Source organism: Dipodomys merriami, unplaced genomic scaffold, assembly GCF_024711535.1.
Source record: "Dipodomys merriami isolate MVZ:Mamm:240054 unplaced genomic scaffold, mDipMer1.0.p SCAF_289, whole genome shotgun sequence".
NCBI classification, from domain to species: Eukaryota; Metazoa; Chordata; class Mammalia; order Rodentia; family Heteromyidae; genus Dipodomys; species Dipodomys merriami.
This window is the reverse complement of record NW_027204370.1, coordinates 845,370-860,880: the sequence shown is the minus strand read 5'-3', so window position 1 is coordinate 860,880 and position 15,511 is coordinate 845,370. Positions and strand designations below refer to the sequence as shown.

General features: G+C 40.5%; 1 long non-coding RNA gene across 1 annotated transcript; it reads right to left on the bottom strand.

Annotated features, from left to right (window-relative positions):
* Positions 1-1,676: 1,676 nt before the first annotated feature.
* On the bottom strand, positions 1,677-4,525 carry LOC138838703 (uncharacterized). The gene is made up of 4 exons (XR_011375725.1): positions 4,439-4,525; positions 3,947-4,138; positions 3,204-3,246; positions 1,677-2,262 (listed from the first exon to the last, which is right to left on the bottom strand). It is a non-coding gene; the product is annotated as an uncharacterized lncRNA (long non-coding RNA).
* Between the last annotated feature and the right edge of the window lie 10,986 nt (positions 4,526-15,511).

Here is a 15,511-nt window from a genome sequence, read left to right as displayed (position 1 = left end):
TAGTGGATTACTTAATTGTATTTTGAACGCATAAAACATGCATATAGAAATCTCACATTTTGATCTCATGAGAAAACAGCCTTTACTCCACTCTCAGATTTATTTCCTGAAATGCATTTTTAAAGAGAATATGTTTTCATTTTTAGATGAAAGGCTTGTAGGAAACTATTTTCATAACCTGGCTCCTCCTCCTGCACCTCAACACCTAAAACACAAATTTCAAAACGCATTTAAAAGAAACAATACAAAAACCAAACACTGGGAATGCTCAGATGCAGAATATTTTACAAAACCCAGAATATAACTCTGCTGTCTGAGGGAGGGGCTCTCTGAATAAATTAACAAACAAACCCAAAAGAGCATCCAGGAGTATCGGATGGGAGTGTCCCTGGCTGCTACTCCATGGACAAGGAGCATGGAATGGCTTCCTAAGCCTGCTGGCGAATGCGTGGGGGAAAGTTTCCTTGCCAGTCTGAGTACAAAAGTTGGCATCACCCTGCTTGGGCCTGTCTTTTTTGTCTTTTCCCCACAGCAGAACAAAATCAACCCCTCCTCCACGGCTGATAAATACTGTACAAACTGATCCACAGAGTGGCATCTGTTCAGTCTGCACTCCTTCCTAGGTGGGTGGACCCTGTCCCGTAGTATGCGTGTACTCCCAGGGGCTGATCCTCATGGACCCGGCCCAAGGGACAGGGGGGTGCTAGATGTGAGTCAGTGGCACTGTGTTATTCATGCAGCAGCTGCCAGGTTGCTGCCCTAGCCCAACAACAGGTGCACCCTGATCTTCTTCCACAGTCCCAGGCGAGGGGTGCTCACAACAGCCCTAGGTGGGCAGGCTTCCAGTAGGATCCTACTTCACCAGAGGGACCAGCATGCCTGATTAAGTGGCTGCAGCCTGAATTAATTATTAATTATTTAATTAATTGTTTAATGGAGCAGTATTTTTGCCAGTTGTGAGGCTTGAACTCTGAGCCTGGGCATTGTCCCTAAGCTCTTCAGCTCAAGACCAGTGCTCTACCACTTGAGCCATAATGCCACTTCCAGCTTTTTCTGCTTATGTAGTGCTGAGGAATTGAACCCAGGGCCTCATGCATGCAAAGCGAGCACTCTACCACTGAGCCACCTTCTCAGCCCTGGAGCAGTTTTAAAGAAAATGATTCACATTACTGTATGATATTATTGGAGAGTAACTTTTCTTCCATATGTGCCCAAAGCACAATGAAATGTAAACAGATTTGAACTCACGGTTGGAAGAGTATCATACATACCACTATAAGTATTGTGACATTTGTCCAAATTGACAGAACAGCTTTCTAGGACCTCTAACCTGCTATTTCATAGACCTTTTGTAGCCACCTTATTTCCCCATACAGGCATGGCCTGGCTTCCTTGCCGCTCCCTGTGCATTTAACAGTTCAGTAATATGCAGTAGGCTCTCTTGTACAGCACCCTGTCACTCTGTTTTCCCCCCACAGAACACGTATGCACAATGCTTCAGATTGTAGGCTTAAAAAACATAATTAGGATTCATGAATACTAGATTATATAAAAAACACTAACATTTTAATAAAGTTAGAAAAATAGAATGAGCATTTTATAACCATCAGGACAAAAAAAAATACAGGTTTTCCCAGGAATGGGGGAAGGAATCTCTATATCTAGATTGGCTTCTAAGTTGCCTTCAGAAAGAAATTCTGCCTCAGAGTCCTAAAAGGGATTTACTTCCTCATTAAAGACAGGGTTTTCTTCCTGAGTCCAAGGAGGGACAGATTCTAATTTCTCAATTGGAAACTGGATTCCCTTCAGGAGGACAGATTGGTCAGGATATTCTGTGAGGAAAGATTCCCTTTCCTCAACTGAATCTAGATTTTGGACCTCACTTATTGGTTTTCCTGAAGATACACTGGGGTCATTTTCCATTAGCATACATTTACACTGCATACCAAGACATGTCTTTTTGACTTGTTTGGAGCTAATCTAGGTGGATTATCAACATCAATGGAAGATATTCTGGATCATCTTCTTCCTTGGCAGTAAGTGCAGGTACTCCTGCTTCACATGTGGGGTTCAGAACCAGTGGGATGTCCACAGGACTCAAAACCTGCTTGGGCCTTTCTATATATTAAAAAACACCCTCTATGTTCACATGCCTTCTGGAGATCAGTAATGTTTTCTGATCTCCATGAGTCATCATAAACGACATCACTGATGGGTTCTTTATCTGGAGAACTGCAGGAGCTGCTCTACTGTGATACAAACCTGAGAATGGAAATAGGTACAGGAGTCTTAGAACTCAAGAAGTTAAGGTGTGACTAAACTTTCATGAGAATCTAATGGGGGAAGCTGTAGAACTTGAGTTTGGACTGAACACTGATGAGAATTTAGCATGTTTCTAATGAGTGGCTACTTCCAAGTTCTTTCAAAGGAGAACAGATATTACCTGGCAAAGAATATCCATAAAAGGATATTTTGCCAAGCTGGGGAGTACTAAGGGCTCTATGCCCATCCTGCCCATGCCTAAAGACCCAAGTTCCATCCATATTCATCAGCTCTGAGGTATCTAAACAAGGACTTCTTCCACTTTTTCTTGGTCTCATGGGCCATGTGTTCCTATAGCTGGTCCAGAAGAATATGTAAGCAGAAGAGCAAGTCTGAAGAGGGCATCTTGAGCTTGACATACTGTGTAAGTTCTTTCAGGGTGTCATGGTTCTTGTTCTCATAGAAATCATCAAGGTAGAAGTCCATCCACATAGGGAAGATGGAACAACCTATGCTATGGGCAGATTGGTGACAAGGAAAATGAGAGCCTTTCCTCCCCATCCTGAGCTTTGTACTATAGCCTCTTTCTGGCGGGACTTGCATGTTGTAGGAAGAGACTCCTGCAAGCAGAATGTTCCTCACAACCCACTTCTAGAAATTTCTCAAATATAATCATCTACAATTCTCCCTATGTTAGGAGGAGAAGGTTGTTTCCCCTCTTGATCTGCCTTGCTATACATACCCCCCTCGTCATCCATGAGAGTCCAAAACCATAACCACATCCACACTGTGTAATCTGCTATCCACTGAAGTGCCAAGCCTCAACCCCCTGGTGAAAATCACAACTGGTGTGCAAAGAAGGAAGTTGACTTTGATTCAGACACCTCAAAGATACCCAGTTTTCAAAGACAGAACTTCTCTTTGTGTCAACGTCCACTTACTTCTTCATCTTGTTCATCTTCCTCCCAGTTACGGTAGAAGGATCTGTACCAATGGGAGGAGAGAAGGAAGTTAACTCTATGCTTCTCCTTTTCTGAACTAACAGGACAGACATGGGACTGGTTAAGTCACATATGGTAATGTAAACATAACAGACAAAAAGTAGAGATATGTCTACACAATTTCATGGAAATTCTGTGAGGATACTTATCAGCATTTGTCCAAATAAATGTCCCATGGCTCATGCCTCTAATCCTACTAATCAGGAGGGTGAGATCTAAGGATCACAGTTTGAACCCAGTCTAGTTTGTAAAATTCTAAAGACACTTATCTTCAATTAACCAGCCAAAGGCCAGACCTGGACTTGAAGCTTAAATGGTAGAGTGATATGAACAGAACAGCACTCAGGCCCCAAGTTCAAGTTCCATTCTTTCTTCCATCTATATTCCTTCAAAAGCCTCCAAGATAGTGATTTCCTAGGTGAGGGTGAATGTTGGGTGACACTGGCTCATTCCTTTAATCCTAGTCTCTCAGCAAGCAAACTGTTAAGGCTCCGCTAGCTTCTGAGGAAAATGAAATGTTCTGGCAGGCCACTCGTAAGGAGTTATCCAGGGAGTGCACTTCTTTGTCTCAAGCCAAACTCCTGTGATAAAACCCCAGTGAAACAGTCTCAGAGAGGTACCAAGTATTCCAATAATCTGCCAGGGGGTCTCATCAGTCCTGGATTTGAATAAGGAACACTCACTTTTTAAACAATATCCAGCAACTGCTCCATTGTCTCCCACTCTCTATAGTGGCGGTGGAAGTTTCCAACATAGAAGAGATCACCTTTCTTGTAGGCAGGGATCAGGTCCATTACCAGCATTTCCAACAAGCCTGAGTCCAAGCTCCATATATTATAAGGCACATTCAGGATTTGAGCAGACTCATTGTCACACTGAGGTGGTAAAAAGAATGAATCTTTGAAACTTGGAAATGGGAGTACACTTCAAAATGAGTAATAGAGTAATAGGATTGAAAAGTACACAGTAAATATTTTATCAATATACACATATAAAAACACAAGAAGAAGCCTGTACTGTGGGCTAGAATGAGATTAAATAGGTTTCCTGTCATAGTTACACCTGACCTGAGTTGCCTTGTGATTCCCTTTATTTCTTCTTATAAAAAGGCCTGAGACATTGGATTCGTGGTTTGGCACTGATCCAATGTCTGCAGTATCGAGTGAGGCACTCACCCCTCTCATGCCTGGGACCTGATTCTCTTGAACTTTGAAAACAATACAGGAATGTCTTTCTTGTTTCTGAGCCACAGGCCAAGTGAGCTGGCTAGAGCTGACTGTAAGTTACAGTTGCCTGGGTCTCAGAGTTCCATATTCTATTCCATTGTGAGGGAAGTAGTGTCATCTCTCAGAGCCCAATGATCTAAGCTGCTTACTCACATAAGACCATCCCAAAGACAAACGGGAGGCTGAAATTTCCCCTCCCACATCACTCTATACAAATATGGACATTGTCAAATCCCAACATCCTCAGGTAGGCCTAGGAACCAGCACGGTCTCAGCCTCAAGGAAGCTTTCCTAGGTGAGATCCATGCCTTATTCCTTATTTTTCACTATTCCTCTTGTTCTGCAAAAATCATTTTGCCTCTCAGGGCCCTCTCAGCCTGCCATGTGCTTTTTGCATCTACTTCCTAGGACACTGTTTGGTTCATGTTTCCTAATCTTTTGTTTGCTCTTGAAGCCCCTGTGTGCTGTAATCTGCCCAAAAGACAAATACTTAGAGGTGGGAAAAATCATAAAAATATTGAAAAAACCTTACACATATAGTCAGACATTTTTACACGTGTACATTTTTTTAAGATAAAAGACTATTTTTGATAGTTTTGTCATATTTTATGACAGAGGGGAAGGGGAGAAGGGAAGAGGTGCTGCATTGTCTTCTCATAATTCAATGATTATTTTTTTTTGAATGGGTGTCCAGTCGTGGGGCCTGAACTCTGGGCCTGGGCGCTGTCTCTCAGCTCTTCAGCTCAAGGCTAGCAATCTATCACTTGAGGCACAGCGCCACTTCTGGATTTTTTCTTTTTTTGCTTATGTGGTGCTGAGGAATTGAACACAGGGCGTCATGCATGCAAGACAAGCACTCTACCACTGAGCCACCTTCCCAGCCCCTCAATGATTATTATTTAAAACTATAGTTGAAGGAATGTAAGATTTAAAGATAAAAACCGTACTCCTGTTCTTTTTATAAGCTAGTTGTTTATAAAGTATTCCTCACTAAAGTCTTGTCACCTGTGTCTCATGAACTATCCTCCTCCTTCAAAATAATCAAGAAAAACCTTCACAAATAAGTGGGCTGTTGTCCAATCTCTGGATAAGAATTTAAGATACAATATTGCCTGTGACTCTGTGTGTGTACATCTCTGTGGGAGTGTTTGTGTGTGTGTGTGTGTGTGTGTGTGTGTGTGTGTGTGTGTGTGTGTGTGTGTGTGTGTGTGTACCCATTTTTACTTTGACTTGTGGAACCATGTTATCTCAGAAAGCCTCAGGGCACTAATGGGATGAAAAGCTTGTTAGATTTTAAGGCTAAGATTAGGGCTGGGTCTCATTCCTCTTACTGTCTCCGTTGATTTAAAAAAGAAATCCTCCTTTATCTTTAAAACATACCCAGGAAGAAGCAGGTTATTACGCTACCAGAGAGTAAAGAGGCTGTGACCCTGAAGTGCCTAAGGCAATTCAGCAATAACCTTGCCACTAATATCCACTGTGGGAGTAGAGAGGGTTACTAGATATCACTAAAAGAATGTCCCACATGATATTATTTTGTAGTAGATATCAACAGGGAAGCATTCTCAGGTGATGGAGTCAAGCAGGAGTTCAGTCTATTTTACTGCAGTGGAGGTGGTCTGAGTGATGATGTAGATTTCCTCCAGGTGACTGTCAGGCTGTCGTTGAACTTTACCCATTAGGGTGTGCAGCAGCAGCAGCAACAGCAGCAGCAGCACAGGATCTCTCAGTGGCTCCAAGGGACAGTCACACCTCGTGCTGAGCTGCAAATTCCTACACAATCTGGTTAAGGACACATGGCATAGGCTTGGCAGGCTGTGACCCCACTAGATTTTAAAACTATTTAGACAATAGCCCAGGACAATTTACCAAGCTGACAACATTTTAAATTAGATAGTTCTTTTAATAGGGCTAGGATTTTCTAGGCAGATATACAGGGCTCAGGCCTGTACTATTATTTCCCATGTCTTTTCCTTCTGTCTGTTTTACCACATTTTTAAAAAAGTGAATCTGGTCCCTTGTTCTTAAAAAGGGATGTTGGGCAAAGATTCAGCTTCTGTCACTTCTTCAAGCTGACTCAGGGATGTTGATCCTAGTTAGCCAGGAACCTATAAACATAGCCTATTTTACAAAGAGGTTATCAGGGTTAAATGTCATTAAGAACAATATTTTAACTTTTAACAAATGCACAGACCTTTTTTCTGGCTACAGCAGTGGAGCTTATTTAGACTTCTAGTTTACAAAAGGATCTTTCTGGATGGCATAGGAATGTGATCTCTAGTAATCCTAACAATGCCTTAGTTACCTATGTAGCCCTTCAGACTGATATCAATAGAAACACACTCTCAGGTTTACAAAGATTTTCCTGAGCAGATGAATTTCATATAGCTGGCATCAGCTCAAAATTTACTGCCAATTAGAGTTTTTGGCACATACAGGGGTTGGGATCAAAACTATCTTCCACATTTTAAAACCTTAACTTTTTAGTACTATCACAGATGACTGAAGAGTTCCTGTCCCTTACAAGGTAGATAGACATAGACAGTAGGCATGCTTACAAACTATGTTCCCATGAACTCCTGGCTCTGACCAATTTTTGAAAAGCCACACACAAATGACTCTAGGATCTGACATTATTTCTGCCATACAAGCAGTGGCTTATGGTGTCTGGATGCTCCTCCATTGTTTTCATCCCAGGACTGTCTTCTCCACACTGGGAAAAATGCCTCATTGGCATTTTCCTTAGTTAGTTGCTGAACTTGAACTCGGGGCCTGAGTGCTGTCCCTCAGATCTACAGCAGGCTATCGCTCTGCCACTTTGAGTCCTAAAGAAACTCTGCTTGCTCTTTCAGCCATCTTTTGGCTGAGTAGAAGTGACAGTTTCACAAGGACCTTTTTCTGCCTGGGCTGGCTTGGAACCAGTTTGTAGATCAACAATTCTCATAAAAGGCCACTCTCATCCACTTAAAAGCAACAAGGTGTTCAACATAGAAGTGTCTTTTAAGCATGTTCTTACCTGAAAAGTACTAAGAGCCAAAGTTACATCTGATAAACTTACAAGAATCCTCACTCCTTTTTGTGGACCTGCCAGGAACTGTTACAAAAAAAAAAAAAAAAAAAAAAAAAAAAAAAAAAAAAAACCTATGAGAGCAAACTGAAATAGGAATTAAGCAATTATTTTGGTAATCCTAATTTTTCCTTTAGCATTTTGAGGTAAATGTTTAGAACGTTTTTACTTTTAAACATTATATCCAGAAATCAATTCTTAATTTGTTATCTCCGTTTTAATATTCTATACTTTAGTTTTTAGTTGCATTTTGAAAAATCCCTTGACCTCTCAAGGCTAGGTGTCACTCATTTTTTCTTGGATGCTTGTTTTAAAACAGATACACATGAAAACTTTTAAACTCAAATAAGAATTTTTTCTTATTGCAAAAATTACAATCACAATCACTGTACCAAGAAGCTAGACTTAACACCATTTTGCCTTAAAAATATCCAATAGCAGAATATCATTGAGAACAAATCACATTATATAAATAAACTTTTTAATCCTTTTTAAAGGCCTTCTTAATTTTAATTTTAACATATCCAAGGGACAGTTTTAGCAATGATAATCCGATCATTACATCGTTCAGTTTTACCATCATGTTTCCAGTGTCTATCTGAAGGTAAGGTACAAAATATAGATGAGCCACTTAGCCCTTCCTGTGTAATGGGCACGCACCCAATCCAACTCTTTAGGGTTATTTGAACTGCATTTGTGCCAGCTTGCCCTCTTTCACCATGCATGGTTCCACTGTGCATGACCAGCTGAACTGCACTTCTGCATGTTCACCCTTCACTCCTAAAGATAGTTCTTCTCTTGTCTTCTAAGTTTCTCCTTGTTGTTAAGCCAGATATCTTTATTACAGTGTAAAGAGACTTATGCATTCTAAAATACCAGATTTTCTAATTTTCAAGTTAAAGAATCCTTAAAAAGCCATTTAAAACAAAGTGAAAATTCTTTAAAAATTTTTTTGGTAATGTCCAAACGTCATAACCTTTTGAATTTTAAATTTTGAACTCACCCAATTGTTACAGAATGCTGAAAATGTCTATCTTCAACATATTACCAAACACATACAAAACATACTCACACAGATATTTAAGCATGCAAAAATAAAAACAACTTTTACATACATTTTCTAAAATTTTCAAACAAAAATTTAAGACAATATTTCTTTTAAACTAAGTATTTTGTTGAGTTTCATTTTTCAAGAGCTTGCTTTACAAAGGCATTTCTCCAATTAGTCTTTTGAATCCCTTCTGTTGGAGGAATGCTGGGGGGATGGTCACCTGAAACTAAACTGGCCTGATTTTTATCCAATTTTATACAAGAGCAGTTTACATTGTCAGGACTAGCTGAAAAGTGAAACCCAGCCACACCACCTTCTCTGTGACTGAGCTCAGCTGGAGGCTGGAGCTTTTATTTCCCCAGAGATGTTCAAATAAATAACAAAATCACAAAAACCAAAAACCCACATTAAAGCTCGTACCAATTCTAAAACAGAACGAGACAACTCAACACCCAAAGGCTGAGTTTATCCCTACCAGAACTCTGTGCCGTTCTCACTCAGCAAGCTGAATCCAGAGTATGCTGAATGAGCATGCTACTCTCAGCCAGAACTTCCCTACCTCAAGAAACAGAACAGAGAACAATCAGGTCTCAGTGAATGGGGTGATGTCTCACCAACTTTTGTTGACCCAGGGGCCTTCCAAAGTGGAAGAGAAGTACCAGTCATTTTGGAGCAAGGGAAATAAGTCCCTAGCGGCCATCCCCTCAGACTGACAGATTCTCCCCCATATTCAGACCCTCCTGGGCCAAGGACAAAGGCTAATATAAACTCCAAATGACAAACAGAACACTCAACACAAAGAATTTACAAAGACACACTGCATCATTGTAAATTGTAAACAAGAAAGTGCCGAACTACATACGGAGAGTTTCCCCCAAAATGGAAAACTTCCCAATACAGATGGAAAACTTCCCACAAAATGTCTGCATGAAAGTGCGAGACTACAGACAGAAAATTTCCCAAAAATATCTGTACTAAACAGCAATCTACCAAGAGGGGTCTGGGGACATCTTCTCAAAGAACCCCGTTGGCAGTCTTATAGCGCGTCTACCAAGAGTCCTTGCCAACCAGAATACAGACCCTGTGGGAAACCAGAATTACAGATACAGAAATTACAGGCAACCAAATATGCAGAACAGCAGTGCCTTGACTTAACAGCTGTTTTTGTTTTTTGAGTCTCTGTCGTGGGGCATCTGGATGGTTTTATGAGGGAGATTCCACATGAACCCCCAGAAATGTTGTACAGACTTGAGACGCCCAAAAGACCCCCAGAGACCACGACCAATATGAACAGCATAAGAGTCTTTTATTTGCAAGCTCAAGCTGGTCCTCTGTGCACTCACTAACCGGTGATAATAAGAATCCCTGAGCACAACATCAGCACAGTTTTATAGTACTGAACAAACAAAATTAGGGAATTTCCACACAAGCAGTTACATGATTGGTTTGAGTCCACCCAAACCACACTGCCTTTTCTCTGAACTATTGGTATGTACTGTTCCTGGAACACTTGGGAAAGTGTTTTGATTTCTTAAGGGTGGGCAGGGTTGGTGGCAACCTGTGTTTTTTTTCTCTCTCTTGGTATTACTCTGAGGGAAGCCTAGCACAAGATGGTAGGGTTAATCTTAGAGTTATTTTGGCTCTTCAGCCTGAATAAACCATAGCATACCACATACAAAGCTTTGGTAAAACACAGGTCTGGCTTACACTGTTGGACCAATAGGAGTGTATGTCTACTGCTGTTGCAGGTGTGTCTTAAGGTGTGTGGAGTTTTTCATCCTGATGATCTTGCAATGATGAAATTGACTAACTACACAATTACCTGGGCATATCCCTGCTGAGACTTTTAATATTAAGTCACAGGTTAACAAAGAACAATATTTAAAATGAAATATATTGAACAACCAGACATGGTGACCAAAATAATTTTTACCTGATTCAGTGTATTTTTTACATGCTATATCATATGTACAAGTTCTTCATTTCCTTCTGTGTCATTATGTTGTCTTTCCTTATTTTGGTTTTGTTTTCAGAACCATGGTATAAGAGGGCATTTCTTATATTTTTGTCTTATAGTCTTCAGAAAGTCTACAGTTCAATAGGTTTAGTTTCTTTTGTTAGAAAATTAAAAGCACATTGGATGGGGTCTTTATCATAATTTTGTTATGATAAAAAATACGTTTTTATTTCTGGCATTTTACCTGTATAATCTCATTTCAATCTTTTCCAAAGGACACTTTAGTGGAAGGAGGAAATTCAAAATGGATTCTGTTAGAGAATTTCTTTTTCATGTTTTTTTTTTGGGGGGGGGTCCAGTCGTGGGGCCTGAACTCTGGGCCTGGGCAGTGTACCTCAGTTCTTCAGCTCAAGGCTAGTGCTCTACCACTTGAGCCACAGTGCCACTTCTGGCTTTTTTCTTTTTTGCTTATGCGGTGTTGAGGAATCGAACCCAGGGCCTCATGCATGCAAGGCAAGCACTCTAACACTGAGCCACCTTCCCAGCCCCCTGGTAGAGAATTTCTGTTGCTAAAAACTCTGGTACATAGTAAGGTAAGCAACTCCAAAATTATTTATTATGGAGGTGAGTTGAAAGTCATCTAATACTCTTTCCTCAATGAAAAGAGAGGATTTAAAATAACTAATATTTTTAAAGTTAATGGGCACAAATATGTACGAATTTTCTAGAAATAAAATGATCATTCATGAAACCTTACTGATACTTCAAAGAATGGTTTCCAATAAGAAGAATCACCTTCATACATTTTCACACAATGTGTATCTGCCTGGTAACAGAACCCCAAACTAGAATAAAGCATCTAATATCTGTCTAATTTTTGTTGCCTTTTTGCAAGACTGCTTTCTTATCATATTGATTAGTATGAATTCTATGGCCAGTACAATATCACATATCTCATAACAGTTACTAGATTGGACCTTCATGGATGAGATGGTGTGGGTTTCTGGTGGAGCCCTCTCTGGTTAAAAGGGGGAGTTGGTATTGGCACAGTCTCTGTAGTGGAGCATGGTGAGTCTTAGGGAGTGAAGACCAGTCTGTGTTGGGCTTTGAGACCACAGGGAGGAGACAGGAAGTACTAGACTTGTTAGGGGCCTGGTCTCTTGTAGAGTATGCGGTACTTTAGTAAGAAGGCTGGGTCACAGGGCTGGAGGCTGGTTGGGGCAGAGCTTTGAGAAGGAAGAACAAAGCTACAAAGGAGGAGGTTACTTAGAGGAAGGGTTCTGGGGGAGCATTGTGAGCCCTTGTGGGATATGTAGGATGAGGTTTCCCATAAGGCAAGGCAGTGAATGTAGGCAAGAGGCTGACAGAATGTGGGGATTGTGGTGCAGGAATGCGGAGCTATGCGGAGAGGCTTTTCAATGTCTGGCCTTGAGAGGTCAGGGTGGTAAAAGGAAGACATGGACTAGTAAGGGGCGGGGTTTCTGGTGGACAATGGCAGGCCTTTGGAGAGTATGTTAGGGTGGAAGTGGGGTTTCCTGAAGAGAAGAGTGCAATCACAATGTATGGAGGAGATTTTCAGAACCAGAGCTTTGTGAGAGCACTGATAGGATGCAGTGCACCAGAATGGTTAAGATGGGGTTTCTGGTATAGTCAGTCACCACTTTGAAAAGAGGAGTAATGTTGGGTGGGGATTTCAGTATTGCAAGGCAGGCCATGGTCTTTGTACAGGGTTTCCAGTAGGGCAAAGCAACCTTCAAAAAGGGAAAACGGAGGGACAGGGATTTACAGTTGAGCCTGGTGAGGCTTCCAGATGGAGGCCATCTGACGCAGTTGTTTCTAGTGGAGCAATGTGGGTGCTGAGAGTTGGGATAGTGTGTTGGGGGTATTCTAGCGGGTTTTTTCTGGAGCAATGCAGGGCTTGGAGCCATGGGGATAGTTGGAGGAGGGGCTTTGAGAAGGAGTGGAAGGGATATAAAGGTGTAGATAATTATGGGCAGGGTATCTGGTGGAGTAGGGTGTGGATCTGAGGGAGGAGCCAATAGGGGTCTGGTTCATCTGAGGAGTAAGGCAGGGCATTGAGAGAACACTTGTGGGAGGTGGTGAGGCTTGTGGTAGAACAGGGCTGGCTTTCTAGGCAGGAGATGGGCTGTGTGAGAAGCTTCTAGCCAAGCAAGGTGAGGCTTCAAGGGCAGTTATAGGGAGGTGAAGGGTTTTTGGTATTGCATGATGGGTTTTGTGAGAAGAAGTAGGTTCAAGGCTGGGTTTGAAAGGTTAGTCCAGTTTGAAGTAGGCTAGTTATGGGCGGAGGTTCTGATGAAAATAGGAGAGGATCGAGGGAGAAGGCTAGTTGGTATGAAAGGGAAGGGAGTAGCTTGGATGTACTAGGAAAGGGGAGCAATGTGACTATGAGGGACTAGAGTAGTGAGGGTGGGGTATCTGTGAGCTTGCAAGATGGTTTATTGCAGTCATCAAAATGGTGATTTAAGCAATGTGTCTTTATCATTGGATGCATCGATGTTAAAACATATCTAAGAATGTGAAGCACTACTATACAGACCCTGAAGAAACTCAGAAGGATCTGTGAAATTATGTTGGAATAAAATTAATGACTAATTACAGTAGGAATTGATTTTCACTCGGCCCATAAATACTTTCCAGAAGAAAAGGCTACATTGAAAAATAAACAATTAAAAGGAAGCAGGCAGGCAGATCTTGAAGTAAACATTATCCAATGAACAACAGCTATTGAGGAATGTTTGCAATCTTCTTTTACCTAAGTTACAGTTACTGACCTATATTCTTCCCTAATGCCAAATCAAAAAGCCATGAAAATGCAGTAATTATTGTCAAGGCCTTAGACTTTACAGAAAGAATTCAATGAATGTAGTTCTAGAAAGTATAAAGATAGATGTCCTAGCTAAAGATTGAAGAAAATATCCCCATCTCTGGCCCTCCAGGGTGAGAAAGGTTAAGCCAAAGCATAATGAGAATGGACAGAAGTACAGTAGTGCATACCAGTAGTCCCAAGATACAATGATGAAGGTGTATCGGGGGAGAAAATCAACAAGATCATAACAGGACTTAGCACTGGAGAGTAGAGAAAAGAGCAGTGAAAATTCAAGGAGAATTACAAAGGTTCCCCTTGCATATATGGCAGTAGAGCACATCACATTGGGGTCTAAAGTACGTGTAGGAAACTACCTGTGCTCATAAGGTGTCACAAGAAGTGATGAAAGTACGATTTACAGGATATTGAATAATCATAAAAGTCTTGCTTCAGTAGTGAAGAGTTAAACCTTGATAAACTCTGTTTTGAAACACCTAACAAACTATAAAACCAAGACAAGAAGATTCAAAATGTGTATGTTACTTGACTGTTTGCAATAGTAGAGATAAAAAAAAATCAAATCACATAATGTGGATGCAAAAGAATAACATTATTAAGGTAATCTTTAAACAATACACATTTTATGTGAATAGTCCTGATTATAAATGATTTGTTTTTCTTAGAGATTTTGGATGCACAAAAACAACAAAAAACAAAAACAAATAAAAGCAAAAGACACTTGACAATAGAGCTGGCTGCCAGTGCCTTATCCTTATTTCTAGATAGTCATGAGCCTGAGATTGGAAGATCATAGTTCACCGATGGCTGGGGTAGCAATCCATGAGACATTTATGTTCAATTGTTCAATCAAAGACAGATTGAAACTTTGGATCAAATAGTACAGACTCAGTCAGTCATTAGTGAAAAAACCAAGCAAGAGTTTGAGGCTCCAAGTCAAGTTTCATTACTGGGTGGCACGCATGCGCACGTGCAGACACACACACACACACACACACACACACACACACACACACACACACACACACAAATGGAATGAGAGAGGAAGAGGGAGAAAAAAGGGAATATTAAGAGTTTAAAATGTGAACCTGTCTTCCAGGACTATCCTAAGCATTTATTAATAATAATGAAGGAAACCATGGAACCTAGGTTCCATGACTATTTTCCCAAGTCTTTCCATTTTCTTAAGAAAGGGGCTGTGTCATTCTTTCTGATAGAAACATAAAATTTCATTGTGTATATATACCAACTTTTCTTGAACTATTCATATATAGAGGGGCTTCTAGTTTGGTTCAATATCTTAGATATGGTAATAATGCTTCCAAAAACATAGTTGTAGATTTAGTAAGTTTTAGCTTGAGATCATTTCCACAAATGCCCAGGAGTGGGATTGCTAGCTCCAAAGCTATGTACATTTGACTTTACAAAATGATGCTAATTGAAATGAACTCCAAGGTATGGAAACAAGTCATTTTTCAGATGTCAACCTTGATATCTCTAAAATAGTGTATCTAGATCTTATTTTATTTCATTTGTCTTTTTCAATTGGTTTATCCCCTGCAATCTCTGTCTTAATTCTGGTACCTTTCATTTTGTATATACATTTATCTGATTTTGAGAAGGAAAAGAAAAACATAGTGATGAAAGGAGTACAAAGAGCGACCCACTGCAACAATGATATTCACAAGACACTATGTCAGAAATGAACTTGACAACCTTGGGTGGGAAGAGGGGTAGGAGGTGGGAAAGGATATGATAACAACGATGGAGTGGGTAACAATATTCAACAAGGAATTTACCTTACTCATGTAACTCTACACACTCTGTAAAGTATCTTTGAAATAAAATAAAATTCAAAAATTGAACCTATCCTAAAAATAATATCCTTTTCAAGATAATACATCTCTCACAGTACTTGTGAGAGATTTTAGAGTCAAGCTGTTAGACCTGAAAAGGGATAGATTGGGAAGCCATCTCACACAGCATTCAAAAGGCTGTGCTCTGGGAAGGTCAAACAGTCAAGGGGAGACAGGAGTATGAGGAGTTATTACCTCAAGGGTATTTAAGTTAGAGCTGTTGGACAATAAAAGATTAAGACTTTG